At 48.6% G+C, this 20,701-nt stretch overlaps 1 protein-coding gene across 1 annotated transcript in view; it reads left to right on the forward strand.

The window, feature by feature from the left end:
• Gabbr2 (gamma-aminobutyric acid type B receptor subunit 2) overlaps nucleotides 1–20,701 on the forward strand; it is a 356,326-nt gene that overhangs the window by 156,622 nt on the left and 179,003 nt on the right.

The raw sequence follows: 20,701 nt of genomic DNA on the forward strand, positions 1-20,701 counted from the left end.
TGTTTAATAGGGTGGTGTGGGCACTCAGATGGGTGCATTGTAGCTCATGGCGCCAGAGCACTGGGGGTGTTCACAGCCTTGTACCTCACAGCCTCCACCTCAGGCCTATGCGTGCATGTTGGCAATGTTTTTCTAAAAAGTGAAGTTGCAGGCTATTAAAACTGACCGGAACTGACTTCCAGGACGTCAGGTCCACTTTCAGGATGCTTGAAGATTCCCATATATGCACCTCCTCATCAGCAGTGGGTGATGGCCCTCAGTGCAGCGCGGTGGTCTGTCCCTTTCTCTTTCCCTCATTTCTTCTGCCTCCTAGTCTCCTGATCAAGTCATCCCGGGAGACTTAGAAGCCCCAGAGAGGCACCCTGTGGGCCACGGGTCGCAGAGGGTTACACATGGGAGTCCGGTGAGCAGGCAGACCTCCACATGAGCTGTATCCTGGGCTCTAGCAGGGCTTGAAAGGGCCAGGGCTGGGAGTCACAAGCTTGGATTCAGCAGATTCCACAAATCCCTTTCCGAAGCTCTGTCCCCATTCAGCAGCCATTCGAAGGTTGCCTGTGAGAACCTGGAAAGGCCCCCCTCACAGCTCTGAGCTGTAGTTCCCGGCCCCCCAAGCAAAATAAGGACAACCCCCACCCCAGATGCCTCCCTGTGTGTGTGTGAACTGGCACTGTGAACTGTAAAGCCCGGCACAGAAAGGAGTTGGAAGTGCTTGGGAATGGAAGGGTTGGGCGGTGATCCCAGCCAGGCGTGCGTTCCCAGGCAAGTCCCTCAGTGAAGACCAAAGGGACCTTGACCTCCAGTGGGAACCACTCACTGCCAAACCCTGAAGAGGCTGTTGCTGGCAGAGTCCTTTGTGGAACTGTGACAGGGCTCTCAGTGAGTGAGAAGCCCTGCGGCGATTCAGGGGTGCCTGCTTAAATAGCATCTTTGGCTGTGAGAGCCTAAAAAGTCCTTAGAGATGCTTCCCCAATCTCTTTATTTTGTAGAAGGGGAACTGAGGCCCACAGCAGGGAAGGCCAATGTTCAAAGTTTCAAAGTATCTCCAAAGTCACAAAAGATTGTTCAAAGACAAACCGGGACCGGAGCCGGGAGGGTAGCTCAGTTGGTACGGTGCTTGCCTAGCATTCATGAAGCCCTGGATTCCACTCCCAGAACCACATAAACTGGGTAATACACACCTGTAATCCCAGCACCAGGAAGGCAGAGGCAGCACCACCAGCCGTTTAAAGTCATCCCCTGCTGCACAGCAAAATCAAGGTTTACCTGGGGTACGTGAGACCCGTTTTAAAAAGGAAGGAAGGAAGGAAGGAAGGAAGGAAGGAAGGAAGGAAGGAAGGAAGGAAGGAAGGAAGGAAAGAGAAGAGAAAAGGACTGAATTACAAAATCCTGACCCCTAGTTCAGACATCATTTCCTTTGCAGCCATAACTTCCTGGAGTCGCGTGGGAACTGCTGGTAGAGAGCCTCCGGGGTCTAAAACTCATGGAGCTTGGTCAAAAGAGTGCCAAAGATCAGCCTGGCTGTCCCATTGATGATCTCTAAGCTCACTCTCTCCCAGCCAAGCTGCCTTCCAATGTCATCATCACATCATTGGCTCTCCCGCCGCCCTCCTAAGGAGCCTGCCCTGTAGGGGAGGTGATGGTTCCCATATTGCAGATGAGGAACCGGAGACTACCAGAGGGCAGAGGGCTTTGCCTGGTGTTCCAGCTACTGGTCATTGTTTTTTCTATGACACTGTCCTCCCTAGTGACACTGTCCTCCATGAGATCAGGTACTGGCTGTTTGGTGCAATATCCCTGGCCCCACACAGCTGTGTCAGGGCTGTCTGCTGGGGTCTTGGCATCTCAGTGGGAAGACTCCTTTCCAGAGCACAGGATGTAGCTCAGTGACATGGCCAGCAAGGACCCTTCTTGATTAAAACTCTCAGCCCAGCTGACTCCTCTCTGCCTCAGAACCTTGGCATCCTCACCAGGCGTCTGGGCTCCACCACTGGAGTGCAGCTGCTGGACCCTGGCCAGGGGCTAACAGCCTCTCAGGAGTACAGAGGAAAGTGGATTCCTTTTACGGACCCAGGCAACTGGCAGTGTCAACCACTTCTGTTCCAGATAGGTGCACTGGAAGAAAGGGACCTAAGGAGAAAGTCAGTCTGAGGTCGGAGGGGTGGGCATAATCCCAGAACTCATTGCTGTGGTACTGGTACTACGAACCAAGTAGAGTCTGAGGGCCATCCCAGCCATGGCAGCAGCTGCTCCTGCAAGCACATAGTTCCTATTGTGTGACAATACACCTGGGGAGATCCGAATGAAGATCCACATACCCCAGATAGGAAACCAATGACAGAGTGAGGATACCACCAGAACCCAGTTGGTGGATGGATGAGTTTACTTGGATTACTTATAAGGTTATAGATGAGGGGTTACCTACAGGAGCAGAAATACTCAAAGGCAGCTGCAATCACCGAAGTCCGCCACAGCATGGATGACGGCTCACGAAGGCTGGAAACCTGGAGCACACTGCAGCTTAACAGGTCAGAGTGTCTTCTCCAGGCAGCTCAGTTGGCCTGAGCCTCTTCTAGGTAGGTCTGCTGGTCATCACTCAGCAGTCCGTACTTCCTATATAAGCCTGGGGAGGGAGGAGTCTAGTGAGTCTGTTCAATTTTAGGGACTTCCTGAAGCCTTTGAGTTGTTTGCTTTCTGGTCTTAGAGCTTCCATGTAGGATGAAATGTTCTACCTCCCCTTAGGATATCCTGCGTCTTAAGGAGCTTTCCTCCAAGATGGAATGTTTTATCTCAGAGGAAATAGCTATGCAACAGTCCCCATGAGTCAAGGCTGGTGCTTAATGGCCCCCAGGCAGCCCTGGATCTGGCTCAGACAGGTGAATCTCTAGGTCTAGCTTTACAGGCTGAGTCCTCAGGCTGACTTCTGAGCTGACTCTCAAGTGTGTCAGAGCTAGAAACGCAGCTGAGACAACAAAGGATTTGGGACTAGAAAGACTTCAGTGTGCCTCAGCCATGCCCTCTCTAGATTAGAAACTGTAAAGCCAGAAGAGAAATGACTCAATGCCAGGCAGACTCGTGCGTAAGCCTGGCTTTGTGGGCAAGGCTGTGGCTCCACAGGCTTGCTTCAACTTACAGAGGTGGGTTTCCCTGTAAGAGCAGATGTGGCTCTGGGAGACAGAGATACAGAGAGCAAAATGAAATTGAAAGACCCCCATATAGGTGGTGCTCATCCAGTGGTCATTCACTGTCCCAGGAATTCAGGAGGAACACGTGTCTATTCACTCAAAGAATGACAATGTGGCCACACTGTGTGCCAGACCCTGTGCTCATGGACGTAGACTCGGGGTTATCAGTTGTCGGGCTTCCTGAGCTGGCTTCTTAGTTCTTGCTGCTCATTGTACTCATCAAGGGGATTCTCTCTCTCCTCCCCTCCCCCCACACATGTGTATTCATGTGTATGTATGTGCACATGTGTGCATTCAGAAGCCAGAGGTCAATGTCAGGTGTCTCCCTCAATCTCTCTCCACCTTGTTTTTTGAGGCAGGTTCTCTCACTGAACCCGGAGCTTACAGATTCAGCAGCCAGTCCGGGGATCGACTTGTCTCCATCTCCCTGCAGAGGGATTGCAAGCGCATGCCGCTGCACCTGATGTTCTGCATGGGTGCTGAGATCTGAACCCCTCAGGTCCTCATGCTTGCACAGGAAGCGCTTGACTGACTTAGCCACCTTCCCACCCCCGTTTTGTTTTGGTTGGTGGGTTGGGTTGGGTTTTGGACATAGGGTCTCACTGTGCAGCTTTGGCCTCTGTCCTCCGAGTGCTGGGATTATAGGAACACTTCTTTAAAGTCCAGCCTAAAATTTAGATCCCCTAAATTGGAAAGTCCAACTTGGCAGCTTTGTTGGGCTGTAACTTTCCAGGGAGACAGTCCCCATTGCTAGCGTGTGTCAGTTACTTTAACAAACTTACACGGTTCTGCGCCTGTCACTCCAAGCTCTCATCTGTGCCCCTCTGGAATTAGCCCCACCCCCAGCCTCTCGTGACTGCTAAGACAACCTCTCCACATGACACAAATGACCGGCAAAGCTACTTCGGACAAATCACTCACACTCTCTGAGTCTGTCTCCTTCTGCGAGGCAAATGAGATGGGGCGGTTGACTGGGAAGTGCCTCTAGCTCAGAGTATTTAACTGGTGAAGGGACGTCCGTGGACCCTGATGCTGATGCTGCCATTCCCAGGGGCACAGCCATGAAACAGCCTTCATGTGCCACGCTTCATTTTGTTTGTTTTTTTCGTAAAGGCTCTATTGTTTTGCAGCAGTTTTAAGTTCTCAGAAAAACAGAAAGTAACATACAAAGTTGATGGCCTGTATGTCTCCACCCCACACACTTGCACAGCCTCCACCTCATCCACTGCCCCCTCCACAGAGTGACATTACTATACCTGATGATCTGACCCTGACTCATCTTCACCCAAAGCCCAGAGACTATTAGAGTGTAACCCAGCAATGCACATTCTGTGTTTAGGCAAAGCTGCATCAGCATACAGCTTTGGTTCTAACATCACATGAGTCCCGTTTTCCCGACAGTGCTGGGCACTGAATCCAGGGTCTTGTTCATGCTAAGCAAGCGCATAAAATACTGTCACTGCTTTAGAATATTATGTCACTGTGTTGGCATGCAATCAATTCCCCCATCTCTTCTCTTGGTTTGGTAGCCACTTTCCATTTACTACTAATATTCCATTGTCTGGCTATGCCACAATTTACTCACTCCTTACTGAAGGATATCTTGGTTGCTTCTAAGTTTGGGCAATTAAGAGTAATTCAGCCATAAACACCATATGTAGATTTTTTTTTTAATGTGGACATAATGTTTTCAACACCATTGAGTAAAGACCAAAGAGTTGACTGCTGGATCACACGGTAGGATTGTGTTTAGTTTTATGGGAAACTGCCTTCCAGTGTGACTGTGGCACTGTGCATTCCTACAGCAACAAGTGGCATTGCTCTGGCTCCACCTCCTCACTGGTGTTTGGTGGTGCCAGTGCTCTGGGTTGGCCATTCTGAGAGGTGTGCAGTGGCATCTCACCATTTTAACAGGTGAAGTAGGATGTGGAGCAGCAGCTCCTTGCCTCTGGGTTCTCCATCTTGGTTTGGGGATGTGGCTGTACTGACAGTCTTCTGTCTCTTAGGAGTATTTGGGGTGAATAAGTACATTAGGAGAGTTCCAGTGTGAGGAAAGGCGCCTTGCTAGGCAGATGCATCATGCAAGGGGAAGCCATTGTTTTCAACATCTTCTGGAACCCAGTTCCTCATCTGGACCTGGGTCCACTGTCAACACAGCACGATTCCCTGCAAACAGGCTCCAAGACTTCCTACCTGGTCCTTGGTGATCTGAAAGGTTCTGGGGGTGACCTTTTCATACCAAAGATCCCCTTCAAGTGGTGGGACCCACCATGGCCCTTGATCTGCCCATGATCAGAATGTAGCCATCTGTGGAGTTTTCTCTTCAAAGCCCCTGCCCTTTTGGGCCCTCCTGAGCCTTTTGGAACCCTCCCCAAGGCCAAGTGACCATCTGCTCCATCACAGGGGTGGTGAGCCCTTCTGAAGTGCTGCTTGCTCTTTTGGAGAGAGCATCCTGGAACAAAGTCTGCAGCAGAGGACAGAAGGACCCCATGCACCGAAGCCACAGGCCACCTTTGTGGGAATTCCAACCCTTCCCCTCTCTTTAAGCAGGAATTGTACCCATAGCACGGGTAGCATAGCCCAAAAGACCCTCTGAGGGCAGAAGCACCCTCCCCCATCTGTCCACGTGCCCTCTCCTGTGAAATCTGTATGCTCAGGCCTCTGAGATAATTTCTCCCTCTATGGATGATGCAGAATAAGATACTTTTTGTCCACCTCATAGCCCCCTTACCACTGGCCACTTCATCTCTATGGCCCATCCCTGTGTGTGCTCCCTGTCTTGTGTAGGTTCAATAAGGGGTCCCATCAAGGATTTCTGTTTAGTAAGTCATATTTGGAGGAGCTAACACTTCCTTCTTCTGGTACCTGCTCCGGGAATAGTGAGGTGAAGTTGTGAGGCACAGAGAAATGCCAGCACCATCCTCCATGTATGTACCAACCCTGCCTCCTGCCCAAGCCACCAGGGACATTGAAAAGATGGGAGCACCAGTAGCTCAGATTCCCACAGAACTCAACCAAGGCGTGATGTTATTTGTTGATGGCTTTTGGGAATCTGACATTGTTTGCTGATAGGAACCCTTCTAGACATCTTAGCGAAAATTCTGAGCCAGCCGCTGGAACCAGCAGCAACCTGGAGTTTGCCATGTGGTGCTTCTCGTTGAGCACTGAGAAACTATGTAGTGAGTACTGAGTGATTGACACTTGGATCCTCTACCTTCAGGATGGTGCAGACCTATCCCCTACTGCAGAGATTCCCCAAGTGTGGTACCGGCATCAGAAGCATCAGTAGCATCGCTGGGCTTCACACCAGAACCACTGAGTCAGACATGAGGCACAGTGACAGATCTGAGCTAGTACTTGAGCACCACTATATTGGAGAAGTTGGCGGCCTTCAGATGACAACAGGCACAAAGTAGGCCAGGAGCACGAGAACCTCAGATTTCTGTCCCTAACCCCACCTCCCACCCCTTAGTGGCTGGTCAGCACATCAGCAGATCTGCCAGTAGGTAACAGGAAGGGATGTGGAATGGGTCAGATTCTAGAAGAACTAACTGAGACTTTTGATTGACTTGGCTGCAACCCAAGCATGCATCTACTCTGTTCTCCCAACTCTGGCTCTGGGTGGAACTAAGCCTGTGAGGCGGCTGCCAGGATCCACTCTATGGCCTGCCCATACCAGGGTGGCTGTTTGCCTTTTTGGCACACTGGAGGACAGAGCATGGTCTGAATCCAGGCTGTGACTTCTGCAACTTAATAGTGCTGTATTCATATTCCATGTACTACAAAACGTGAAATTATTGCCAGCTCCTGGACTGCATTCCTGGATGTGACTTAAGGAGGAACCCTCATGAAGAAGTGAGGCCGAGGGTCATTCAGCAAAGGTCCACACCGATTCCAGAACACAGGGGTGATGGGAGGGGGTATGCCTTCTTTGAGACAGTCTCTGGGCCATCCTTACTGCCCTCAAAGCTCTCCCAGGGACACTTCCTGTGCCTCCTGCACCCCAGCAAGTTCCCAGGATGCCACTCTGGCCCTGGGAAGCAGCTACTCCATCAAGCTCTATGGAGAAGGAAGATGCCCTGCTCTGTCACCTATGGCCACTTTCTGAGTAACTACTGTGTGCAAGTGATTTCATTATGTCACCCAAAACGGTGACATGTTTTAGAATGCTCTTGCCAAAGTGTGACAGGCAAGACATATCAGGTATATATGGGATCTCCAGGATACACCTGCCCCTTTGCAGAGGAGAGCCTAGGAGCCTTTGGCAAGCATCCTTGACTCTTTCACCCACAGGCAAGCAGGCGGCTATGTGGACCGAGCAGCCCATCTCTCGGGCACCTCCTCACAAACCTCTAGAACCCTTGCCATGGCATTTTGCATGCCATTTTATTATTCCCCAGTTCCCAAATCTTGGAGACCAGCACCCCCCTCCACACCTGCTCACACCGTACTCCCAGGACGTCTGATTTCTAACAGACCTCTGGGCTGGAAAGCAGCATTTGTGTGGGTTCTGCACAGCTATTCTGGTACATTCTGACTGCGGGTTCTCCCCTAAGGCCCATCTGCCAGGCTTCAGGAGCATCAGGGCCATGTGAGAAAAGGAGTGGTGTGGGGATGGTGTGCAGAACCTAGAATCTCAAGAAAGAGTGAATAGTTTATTGGGAGATCCAGCTGCAAGGAAGCCAAGTCTCCTGTCAGCTAAAGGGAGCCACGGAACATTTTTAGAAGGGAGTAGGGTGGTCACAGTCCTGAGGGGCCATTGGGACAAGCAGACCCAAAGCCCGGAGACCAGCCAGAGGTCCCTGCCATCATGAAGAAGAAAAGTTATAAAGCTGTGGTTACTCTTTGCATGTAAATGCCAAGTCTTCTTTTCTTTTTCTTTTAAAATATTGATTATTATTTTCTAGCTGTAATATTGAAAAATTCTTAAGGCAGGAACTTGGCAAAATAGCAGGGAAAAAAGGAAAATTAAAAATCAGTCATAACCCAATATGCTAGTCCATTTTTCTATTGCTATTGTAAAACACCGGTGACTGGGTATACACTCTATATATAAAGTGAGAACATATAAAGAGAAAATATTTGTCCAACTCGTCATTCTGGAGGTCTGGTGCCATAGCAGTAACATCAGTTGGACTCTAGTCTAGCCTCACTTTGGACTCGAGGGTGTGAGAAGAAGGAAGGATGGGGTTAATCAACCCTCTCTTGAGGGAGCATGTCTTCCTTCTGAAAGGAACACCTTTGGCGACCTAGTTACTTCTGGCCAGGCCACATGTCCTCAAGGTCTGCACCTCCCACGGCAGCCACACAGAGGACAAGTCTCCTACACATGGACCTCAGGAGGGTGAAGCCCACAAACCCCCCTTAGCATCAGGCTCGGATCATGATGGTTTTCCTACTAATACGAAGAGGTCCACGGACATGAGTGCTGTCCCCTTCCTGAGCATCCTCCCAGGTCAGCAAGGGTCCCCACCCCCTGACTCAGCACTGGGAAAGCACCCTGGTGACCCTCGCTGCCTAGCCCTCTGGGGCGTGTCTTGGGTGCTTTGTCCTGGTTTTAGTCCCTTGACTCCCTGTCCCTTCCTTCCCATGTCCCAGAAATTCTGCAAATACTCTGCCTGCTGATGGCCTTACAGAACTATTAGTACTTTTTCTTCCTTCAAAACTTTTATTTGTCAATTCAAGATATTTTGGAATGAGGGAAGAGGCAGATCTGTATCCTGTCACCTCCATCCAGTCTCTGTTAAAAAAAAAAACTCCTGCTGCTGCCCATGGTATCATTTCCTCAAGCGAGGCCCTGTTACAGAACACGGAGGTAAGTGCCAGTTTTCACTGATTATACATACACACAGATACAATGGACTCATATTGGAACTTCTGTCTGCGCATCTCTGATTATTTTCCAAGGATGGTTCCTAGAAATAGCACTCGTGAATTTTGAACCTTTTGTGTGCATTGCCAAATTGTCCTCCGAATAGATCACACCAATGAGTTCCAGCTCTGCGTCAAGTATTCTCTCATCCCTGGCAACGGCTGTTTTAATTTGCATTTCTTTGATTACTATTGAGATCTTTCCTAAGGATCCTCTTGTCTCTAATTTTCCTTTTGTGAGTTTGGCGGCTCATGTGATTGGCACTTTTTTTTCTGACTGTCCTTCCCTGGCAGGTTTGTGAGCCTGTTTTGTATGAGGCTACCGGCTCTTTGCCACGTTTGTGGTAGGTATGTGCTGATGTTTCATGTGTCCTTGAACCTTGGCTTTGATGTTACATGACACGTGGAGAATCTTGAGATTTTATGTAGTTAGATTTAGCCTGGCTGTGTTTCCCGCCTTTAATGCTGTGCTGAGCTTCCTCTTACAGGGGTTCTTGTGGCTGCGTCTCTGTTTTCTTCTAGTGCATCTGTCACTGCATTTCAGCTTATCTGGAATTCCCGTAAAGGAAGTCTGAAACATCAAATCTTTCTCCTCCTGCTCCCAGACACTCAATTATTCTTTCATCGTTTAATGGCTGTATCTATTCCAGACTCATTTAAATGCCTATGCTAAAGTTGACCTTTAGAAAATAACATACATTTCTATATGCTTTTGGCCAGTTTTGCGGGGCAAAAAATGTAGCCCAGTGTAGCACAGATGTGATTTTCAATGTTCTTGTGGCTACGTTTTAAAATGTTAAAATAAATAGGTAAAATTAACTTTAATAATGCATTTCCTTGGCCGAAATGTGTGCAACATATTATCATTTCAGCACGTGTCACTAACCTCAATGAGTGCCCAGGGACTCAGTGGCACCGAGTTGAGCTGCACCAGCTTCATCCTCTGTTCCTGCATTTAAACCTGTCCTGTTGCTCTAAGCACCAGTGTGGACCTGGCACCCTGTGTTTTGAGGGATGCTCGGTTCTAACACAGCTAAAGCACAATCCTCCCTGCGTTGCTCAAAACCGTATTTCCACCAAGTTGATTGTGGAAAGGCTCCCAGAATGCTTTGGTACTCCTGCCTGAATTCTGGCCTCTCTGATTGCTCTGGTGAAAACGTGATGTCTCTGTGGCCCTTGGTGTACATTCATGAACATGGATGTGGCGCGTTTGGTTCCTGGTGAAGTAGCCTCATTTTCTTTATGTAGGTCCTTTCCCTTGGCCGTTGGGGTTATTTCTGTGTCCTATGTTAAGGATTGATTTGGGGAATGACATCTACTTTCCAGGATATTTTTAAAGCAGTTATCGCTGGCATATAGGAAAGCCATTGATCTCCATGCACCTCTTAGGACTAGGATATTGAACATATTGCTTCTGGAAATCCATCCTTTCTTAATTCCCTTGAGTTTTCTAGGCAGTTGGCAGCAACATCCATGTAAAGATTTAACCTGCTTCGGGTTTCCAGCATCACAGCATCCTTATCTTCTTGGTTTCTCACTGTGCCACCCTGCACAGCTGTTCAGAGCAAATGGGGAGGTTTCTAGCTGGTTTCAGACATGTGTCTAACTCTAGCTGAGCTCCCCAGGGGCTGGGTGACTTTGGGCACATCATTTAATTTTCCCGTGTCTCTGAAAGCGGGGGCATGCTCACATTACCTCAGGAGTTGTGAGTATTAAAATAGCTAATATGCATAAGTACTCAAGGATTTGAACAGCACCCAGGGGTCACCCACTGTCATTTGCTCTTGCTATTCGTCTTGTTGTGTTCACTAGACGTTAGAGTGATGTCTTCAAATAATGATAATACTGAGTAATCCTGTCTCATGCTTACCATCAATGAGAATGTCACTGGCAAGGTGTGATGCCAGTTGGGTATTCCTCACCATCTCAAGAGATGTTCTGCTCTCATTTGCTCTGTATAGGCATGTCGATCTTCAGTCTACAAAACGGTGGCTGCTTAGACTCTAAATTGGTAGCCACGTTGTCTTTTCTTCCATGTACAAGTGTGAGAAATCGTAGACATTGGTCTTCTTGAATTCATCTCATGATGCACTCACACAGCACGTGTTTATAAAGTGCATCCAGTTCCAGTCACAGGAACATAGCAGAGAATGGGCTGCTCCCTACCCACGGGGAATCTGCATCCTTATGCAGGGAAACAGACAAGAAGAGAAACTGGCCCGTGACTCTTATGTGAAATGACAGCGCGTGCCAAAGAGATTAGTCAGGCAGGGTCAGGGGTCTGCTGGACAGTGCAGAGTGCAGTCAGGTGGGAAGAGCCTCCAGGCTGCCTCCCGGTCAGCTTGTCAGGGATAGGAGAGCTCCAGAAGGAACAGCCGATGAGGGTGCTGGCATGAGGGATCAGGTGTGAAAAGAAGTAACGGCGAAAAGAGGCCGTTACGGCTAGGGCAGATGGAGGAGGAACATGGAGGGACTGTTCAGGTTCTGGGAGGGGATCTGTGAACCTTCCAAGAGCCTGGCTGAAGCTTTGAATCACCAGACTCTAACAGAGAGTGCTTTGGTTTTTTATTTACTTTGAAGAAAACAAATCAAAAATGGAAAACTATCCTAAAGTATCCAGTTTACTTTTCCATGGTACATACACAGGGATACAACCATTGTCCTACCTCATCTAGAACATGTCTTTGTCCCCAAAGACATTTCATATCCGTGTCCATTAGCCTTCATTCCCCCCTATCCCGGCCCCTGAGAACAGGTACTCTTTTGTCTAAATGAATTTGCCTCTAATAGACTTGCTTATAACTGGAATCATAAAATATATCGCCCATTGGGTTGAACTTATTTCACTTAGCATAATGTTCTCAAGATTCATCCATATGGCAACACGTATCACCACTTTGCTCTTTTTATGGCCAAATAATATTCCATTATGAGGCCATAACACAATTTTTAATTCACTCATCAGGTTATATGTATTTTGGTTGTTTCTACCTTGCTCTGCCATGAACAATGCTGCCATAAATGTTTGTGTGTACTTGTTTTTGGGGGGTGTACATATGTTCCTGATTCTTTTGCATGTGCACCCATCCAAGGGCTGGACCCACTGAGCCCACATGGTAGCTCTGCGTTTACATAAACATTTGGACAAATGGTGAAACCACCCTCTGATTTGTACCAACATCCAAGCCATCTTCACATTCCCACCAGCCACGTGTAAGGGTTCCAACTTCTCCAGGTCCTTACCAGCATTTTTCCATTTAAAAAATTATAGCCACCCCAGTAGACGACAAATGGTGCCTCATTGTGGGTTTGGTGGTATTTCCCCTTGGATCTGTAAAGATGTTGAAAATCTTTGCATGTTCCTCTGGACTCTTGTGTATCCTCTTTTGAGATATGCCTATTTGGATCTTTTGTTTAATTTTTAATTGGGTTATTTGTCTCTTTTGATATTGGGTTATAAGAGTTCTTCATATATTCTGGATGTTAGATCCATATCGGATACTCGTGCCTCCTGACCCAAAGCTTAAAATGGGGGACATCCTGTTGAACTTGTAGACTGAAATGTAAGAACTAGATAGAGCAGATCAAAAATGTGTTTAAACACACCTAACCCAGCAAGCACTGTGGCTTAGCCTGAGCTGTCTTCCGTGTGTTCTGACACTTACACTAGCCTACATGTGTACAAAACGGTCTACACAAAGGATAATTTAAAATAAAATGTCAGGCTGGAGATGTAGCTCAGTAAGTAGAGTGCTTGCCTAACATGCACGAATCCCTGGGTTCGGACCCCAGGACCACGTAAAACTGAGCATAGCTAGGCATGCCGTGCACGCCTTTAATCCCAGCACTTGCGAGGCAGAGGCAGGTGGATTTCTGTGAGTTTAAGGCCAGCCTGGTCTACATTACGAGTTCCAGGACAGCCAAGGCTATGGAAAGAGACCCTGTCCCAGAAACAAAACAAAGCATGCCACAGCTGAGCGTGGCGGCACTTGCCTGTAATTCTAGCACTACCAAGACGGAGGCAGGAGACTCAGAAGTTCATGGTCATCTTTGCTTATATAGCAAGTTCTGGGCTGCATTAAACCCTGCCTCAAAATCAACCAACCAATAAATTAATTAGAAACAAAGTATTAAGTAGTTAATGCGATTTATTGAACGTATGTAACCGAGAAGCAACAGTAACATGGGCTGCTGTGGAGAACAGATTTTTCATGTTTAAGCATGTGTGGCTCAGTGGAACTGTGGCTCGATGCTGCTCAGAGTCAGGGAGAATCCTGTTCCACGTATCACTAGCCTGAGAGGGAAATTTCAAAATTCACTTTTGTGCCATTGAAAATTCAAACACCCAGAAGTGGTCATTCACAGGCTGAGGACTGTCCTGATAAGATCTGAAGTGTTTCCTTGCCTCCTGGGGATGTTTTTCACTTTCTTCATGAAACCCTTTGTGAACATGCTTTTATATTTGAAGTCAAAGGTGTCTTTTGAAGCCAGGTGGTGGTGGTACACACCTTTAATCCCAGCACTTGGGAGCCAGAGGCAAGAAGATCTCTGAGTTCAAGGCCAGCCTGGTCTGTATAGAGTAAGTTCCAGGACAGCCAGGGGTACACAGAGAAACCCTGCCCAGAGTGGGGTTGCGGGGAGGAGTTTGCCTCAGTCCTCAGATATAAAGAGCACTGTCTAGTCCAATGTCATTAAATTTTCTTTTAAGAGTTTTGTGATTTTAGTTTTTGTTCCTACGATTAGGAACTCTGGTCACAGCCTTCTCTGAAATGAGCAGTGACTCCAGGGGCTGACCAAACACAAAATCTGAAAATGCCCACTGTCTGCGGCCCCTGCTTCCTGCTGTCACTTGGTGGCGCTGATGGCACTGGTCTGCCGGGTTACAGCTCTGATCCAGGTTCCCTGGGCACACTTCCCTGCACCTTCAGCCCCTCCCGTGAATCTAAAATCCTTCTTGGCCTCCTCCCCTTCCCTCCTCCCATTCCCCTCCCTTCCCCTCCTCCACCAGAAAGCCTGTCTCCTAGGCTTCTTCCATTTTCCCATTTTCCCAGCCCAGACTCCATGCATCTGCTTTATAAAACAGCCATCCTGATTGGTGGAAGCAAAGCAGGGGGCGGGGCAAAAGCTAAATTTTTGGTGAAGCATCGTTATCTTGTCCTGTAAAGAAAAGGGCAAACTCAGATCTTTTTTTGAATCTTGTTGGTATTCCACCATTTTCTGTTTTATTTTCTTTTGGGTATTTGTTATTAATATTTTCTCTATGTTGTCATTCTTTTTCTAATTGGATTTCCACACTTGTTCTTCACTCTTATCTTGGTTGCTCTGAAATGCATTTACAGAGTTAAGTTTGTGTTTGATCGTGGTTTTAGCCAATACTATACTTTTAGATAAATGCTGTTTCCTCACCATTACAATGAAGTATTTTTGCAGCTTTGTTTACATTTAAAGTATTTGCTTCTACTTGTTTAATTTCCAGTATAGAAATGCAGAGATGTCTGTGGCAAGCTCCAGAAGTCATGACACCGTTGGCCCCCTGCCCCCATCGTCTCTGATACTGGGTTTTTGTTCCACTTTACTTCTTACATTGTAGATATTCCTTGTCAAGTGTAATCTGACATATTGATTTTATTTTGAAACTACGTGGCGGGAGCCATGATTTAGCATTCAAATCCTCACTTAACCAGCTAGTGTCTACTGACATGTCTGAACTGTTCTGCCTCTCCGGCACACGTGCATCTTTTATTAGGGTTTTGAATATACTATTGTATTATTTTTTGAGAACTTCATACATGCATGCAATGTATTTTGATCATATCCAGCCTCTATTCTTACCCCAACTCCTCCCAGACCCACCCGAGCCTCTCTCAACTCCATGTTTTCTTTTTGCTGATGGTTTTCAAAAAAACTGATTCAGTCCCATTTGTGCTGCCCATATGAACTTAGGCACCAGACCGTCCACTGGAGAGAAGCACACAGATATCAGCTGTGCAGCCAAGATGAGAAAACACACCAGGAAGTGGTCAGTGAAAGCAGACCCAATAGAAGTCCACGGTTTTCTACCAGAGGCCACGCCCTTAAAACACATTTCCCCTGACCCAGAAGCCATTATCTGCCAATGGCTCCTCAGTTAGGGGTGGGGGCTCCTCGGTTAGCGGTGGGGGCTCCTCAGGGATGGGAGCTCCTTGTTAGGGGTGGGAGCTCCTGAACCCTTGCCCTCCCCATGCTGTGATGTTGACTGGTTTGATCTGTGCGGGCCTTGTGCAGGCAACCATGGCTGCTGTTAGATCACGAGTGCAGTGGTCCTGTCATTTCCAAAGACACTGTTTGATCCCCCCTAACCCCTGGCTCTTACTGCCCCGCCCCTTTCTCGATGGCCCCTAAGCCTTGGGAGGAGGGAGGGTGGTGTAGATGTCTCCTTTGTGGCTGAGCATGAGGGCATCTTTAAGTCCTGGTTGTCAGAATGGTCACATGACTTTTCTGTCTACCTGGACCTGACATACGTCATAGCTTCTCTCTGTTGTCTCCTTTGGATGACAAGTTGTCCACGTGTCTTCTCCAAACCTCTCCGGACATTGCATCAAGGTTTAATAACTCCAATCCAGTTGTTTTGTTGGTAACAGCCTTGCCCTCTATTAGCTACTTACAGAATTCTTCGTCTTTGAAATGAGGAAAGAAAATATCACACATTTGATATTTGAATGCTTATTCTAAAACACGACTACTGCTTTCTTTGAGGAATTTAGTCTTTTAAAAAATTTATTAAAACTCTATTATTAAGCACTTGCAAATAAAAAAAAAAATCACACAATGAAGACCCCATAGCTGTCATCTCAGCGAACTCCTGAACAGTTAGAACAGCCATCCTGGAACTGTGTGTTCACACAATTTTACAATTTTGTTTTCAAATATATTTTATGTACTTATCCACCACCACCACACACACAAAAAAAGTTCCACGCCATAGATCAGACTAGAAAAAGAGCTTTATATCCTCTTTCATGATGCAAACCCACATCAGTTTTTCCTCATTGCCTAATACCCCTTTGTTCCCCATTCTGCATGTTTTACCTGTTCCCACATGTGCATTCATTTTCCACACCGAAGGGAGAGCATGTGGTTTTCTCTGAGAGTGTGTGTCCTTGCTTAACATACATTCTAAGTCCATCCATTTTCATGAAATGTGATTTCATTTTTCTTTAGTGCTGAATAGGATCCCATTGTATATGTATCGGACTTTCACTATCCATTCATTTGTTAGATGCCTAAGTTGGTTCCATTTCCTTGCTATAGTGAATAAAGCTACAACAAGCATGCCTGGTAAACCTATCCGATATGTGTATACTTTTTTTAAAACATGATTGCAGCTTTTGTTTGAAGACTGGCCTTCCTATTGTGAAAGTTTTCTTCTATTAGATCTGTAATGATCTCTGTATTGTTTTGGACTCTGCAAGGGTCCATCTTCAGTGTCAACCTGGGTGGATTGAGAACCATCTAGAACCATGCTTCTGGGCATGTCTGTGAGGGATTTCCTGAGAGGTTTAACTGAGGAGGAAAGACCCACCGGAACACAGCTGGGGTCCAGTCCACAGGTCTGTTCCTGAACTGAATAAGAAGGAGAAAGTGAGCTGAGCACCCGCCTACCAGCATTCCTCCCTCTGCCCCACTGCCGTGCCCCCCCCCCAGCCACGTGGACTGATGTCACCAGCTGCCTCATGTCCCGCTGCCATGCCCCCTCCCTCCACATGGACCAAATCCTGTATTCCTTAAACTATGAACCAAAAGAATCCCTTATTTCAAGTTGCTTTTGTCAAGTATTGTCACAGCTACAGGAAGAGTCATTACGGCCTCCACCCCTCTTAGAAATACTTCTAACTCCAGAGTGAAGTCTCTGGAGTTACCCTTCATGCTGCTCTTTCCTCTCTGGCATCTTTCTCTCCGCCCTTGCTGACCACATCCAGGAGATGCTACCTCCTGGCGACCTCAGATGATCCTCAACAACTGTCATCCTCGGTATGCGGTAACTAAGGCTGGCTTCTGACTGCTTCTAATGTGTCTTAACACCCATATTCGATCATCTAATTCATCTCCTGCTATTGCTTTCTCAGCTCTGCTGGGGTCCTTTGAATTCCGGGTTCTTTTATTGTATCTAGCATTTCCAGCATTTCAGAGTTCCGCTTCTTTCAACTCTGAAGTACAAAACTCATGTCACTGTTACCTTTTACTTCCGGTAGCAAATCTGTCCGTTGAGGAAGTCCTCTCTGCTTGTGTTCTGTGTTTGTTTCCTTCACCACTCACAGTCTCCGCAGATTCCAAGGGCATCCTGGGCCTTCCCTGACCGGCTCTGCCTTGCATCGGTAGTGAACTCGCCCTGGGTCTCCACTGTTTCAGCTGCCTCTGCTAAACTTCTCACCTGAGTCTGAGATAATACAAAACTCCATAGCCAGGGACAGGTGGCTGAGGGGCAAGGAGTTGCATGGTGCAGAACTGTATCCATGATTTCTGCTTGCAGGCAGGGAACAGCTGCTCCAGATATTCAGGGTCGCTGCTGGCCTCTGCCCTCAATGCCCTTACCTACAGTGTCTGGCAGGTACCTGGACTGTCCATGGAAAAACTTGACTTGAACAGCTCTGCTTGCCTGTTATCAGGCAGCATGGCCAAGCCATTGGTCAAGTGGGTGGGCTACATAGAGAGAAGGGGGTCCCCAGAGTGGGCTCCGTACCCCTCCTGTGTCCCAGGCTATCCCCCAGCACTGAGCCATCCATCTTAGGCTATGTGGTCAGCCCCCCGCCCGGCACGTTCACCCTGCCTACAGCGCAGTGCCCCCTTCTTGGGAAGCAGGGCTGTGAGTCAGCTTTCAATCTGGTTTCCTTGGCATCATACCTAGCTGAAATTCCTCAAAATTGCTGGCATGTTGATCTTCTCGCTCCTCTTCTTCCAACGCCGAGACAGATTCTCCTATGTTTGTACTCCCTTGCAAGGTCCTTTCTGTCACTTGCAGAAGGAGGTAGCTTAGGTGGGAGGTGGACATCTGTGCTCAGCTTTCCTGTCTTTATAAGATGGCCTCTTGCTTTGCACATTGGCTTATAGGCCGATGAGAAGTCCTCGGCGCTTCCTGCTCCATGGCCCTCTGAAGTTCTTCCCCTAAGCTGACCCTCACATCATCTGGTTTTATAGTTTTGGTTTTGTTTTCCTGGGCACGTTCCCTCTCCCTCTCAAATTTCAAGTTAGCATGCCCTCTGATGAGAAAGTCTCCCGCCAAACATGGCTTTGCCAGGCTCAGGCAGTGCCTGCTGCCAGTGCCAGGGAGGGACTCATCGTCTGGCAACCTGATCCATAGCCCAGCCTTCAGCAATATTGATGGAGCTTCCCCCACATCCTCCCTGCCCTGCCAAGGTCACGACCTCCAAATGGAAACAGCAAAAGCAGTTCCCTGACTCCTGGTCCCCATGTGTCCCTTCCAGAAGCCATGTGTTTCACTAGAGAGCCATTTTGGATCCTTCTGGCACATTCATGTCTTGCCGGTGAGTCAGCAGCAGGGCGGCAGGCGGTGGAGGGGTGGGGTGCACAGGCACCCCAGCTCAGCTTGGCAGCCCGCCCCAGAACACAGCACATCACACAATTTGCCGTATCCAGCCTGTGAACAGCTGCCTCTGGCCCTCTGTGGGGAGTCACCAAGCTGGCACAACTGCTCCTTCCGGGGAGTGGTGAAAAGATCTGTCCCACCAGGGGCATCTGCGCATCCCTTTGGGGTTTCATGGGGTGCAGGCTAGCTTGCTCCTGCAGGGACCACAGACCTCTTGGGTTTAGCTCAATGGCATTACCGCCGCTTGCCCCCCAAATCCTGAACCCTGAGCATGTTTTCTTACCCTCTTTGATTAGATGTCCCTGATATAACCACTGTCCCTCACACCTAGCGTGAATGATCCCGTTTTTTAACTTTACAATCCCCCGGGGTAAGCTGTGGAGGTACCCTTTTTTTCAGAAGACAAAGGGGTTCCAGAGTTCTCTTGTTCACCTGCAGTGGTCAAGACAGAGGGATACCAGAAGCAGAGCGGTGGGACTCCAGGTCTGTGTGGTTCCCTCTCTCCCACAGCCTGCAGTAAGCACAGAACCATGGGCTCAAGGTTATAAGAACACAGACACGTTCATTGCTTTGTGTGTGGCTTATGGCTTCTTTTGCAATATAACAGCAGAACTTAGTTGGGCCAGAGCCAGAAAGACTAGCAACGCCTAAACCACTTACACTCTGTCCCCTTTTGGGAAAAGATAGCTGCTCCTTGCTGTTGTGGGCAAGAAATAAGACTGAAGTTAAGTCTTGGTTCAGTGTGTTCTGTGTGAGCTGTGTGACCTTAGGCCGCTGCCTCAACCTCTCTGTGTCTCATTATACTTACCCACAAATTGCTCATAACTATGCCTTTTAGGTCCACACCAGTGGCCAAAAGTGGCAACCTCACAAGAGCAAGAGATTGGGCATCTGAAGGGCACTAGGGATGGGGACACCACCGTCGCCCTCACCTTTCCACTCACAAGAAGTGTGTTGGCTTCTCCTCTCTGTCATACCCCTCTCTAGAGTGTTCTGGAATTTCTACCTAAGCCTTCCTCTTACTTCCTGGAACAAAGGGGCATAGTCTTCCTCTCTAGACTCCCCTTAGTCGGCACCAAGCACTCAGTGGTACATCCCAGGTAGCAGGCGTCCTGTGGTCTCATTCGCCCACTCGTGGTTTTCTGAGGCAGGCCATCGTTCTGGGACCTTTCAGGGACTCACACAGCCTGCAGTCAGCCCAAGGCAGATGGGTGGGCTAGCAAGCCGCCATGACAGCTAAACTGTCCTGGCTTTCAGGTTTGCATCCCAGTTGGAAAATTCCACTCGGGCCTTGCAGAGTCGATTCCATTCCCAACTCCTAGGGAAGCTGCACTGTCCAAACTGCTGAGCTCAGCATGGTCCAGGCCCTGCTGCCGCTCCAGCCTGCTCAGCACTGGGGGCGGTGTCCACCCAAGACGCACACTCAGCACCTGCCAGGGTGAGACCAGCTCCAGGCTCCCGGCCAGGGGGGTGGACAGGTCGTCATTCCTAACCTTGAGGGAGCTGAGACAGCTCAGTTTCTCTCTGTCAGGAGCCGTGGGGAGCCTGGGTCTGAAGGGACCTTGTGTGAGAGACACAGTGATTCTCTGAGTGATCCGAGGAACTTCTTGGTTACTGAACCAATAAAATGAGGCTGGAGGTATGGGGGAGGGAGTTGGGGGGGGCACGACAGGAGAGCCATCAGAGGGCCGGGGCTGAGCTAGAAACCCCCCTAGAGGACTTCACGGGAAGGAGCTATTTACATGGGGCTGCAAGGCTGAGCAGAGCCCAGGAACTCAGGTGACTCATGCAAGTGTGTGAAAGAACTGTACGGATTATGACAAGATGTGAGTAGAGGCATCAGGCTATCCTTGGGTAACCCGCACCTGCAAAGCACGAGTGTTCTATCCATTAGGGCCCTGTAGGAAACATGACATGTGGGGGGGGGGGGGCAGGGGTCAGAAGAAAGCAAGCTTCACAGGGGCATTTCGGGCAAGGCCAGGGAACCTAATCAGGCTAATGAGGCCCCAAGGACTAGCAATGGTGGGAGTCACAGCCACCACCTGCAAGAGGAGGGGCCGAGCTT

The sequence above is a fragment of the Peromyscus californicus genome, unplaced genomic scaffold (genome assembly GCF_007827085.1).
Source record: "Peromyscus californicus insignis strain IS unplaced genomic scaffold, ASM782708v3 Scaffold_5__1_contigs__length_169319896, whole genome shotgun sequence".
NCBI classification, from domain to species: Eukaryota; Metazoa; Chordata; class Mammalia; order Rodentia; family Cricetidae; genus Peromyscus; species Peromyscus californicus.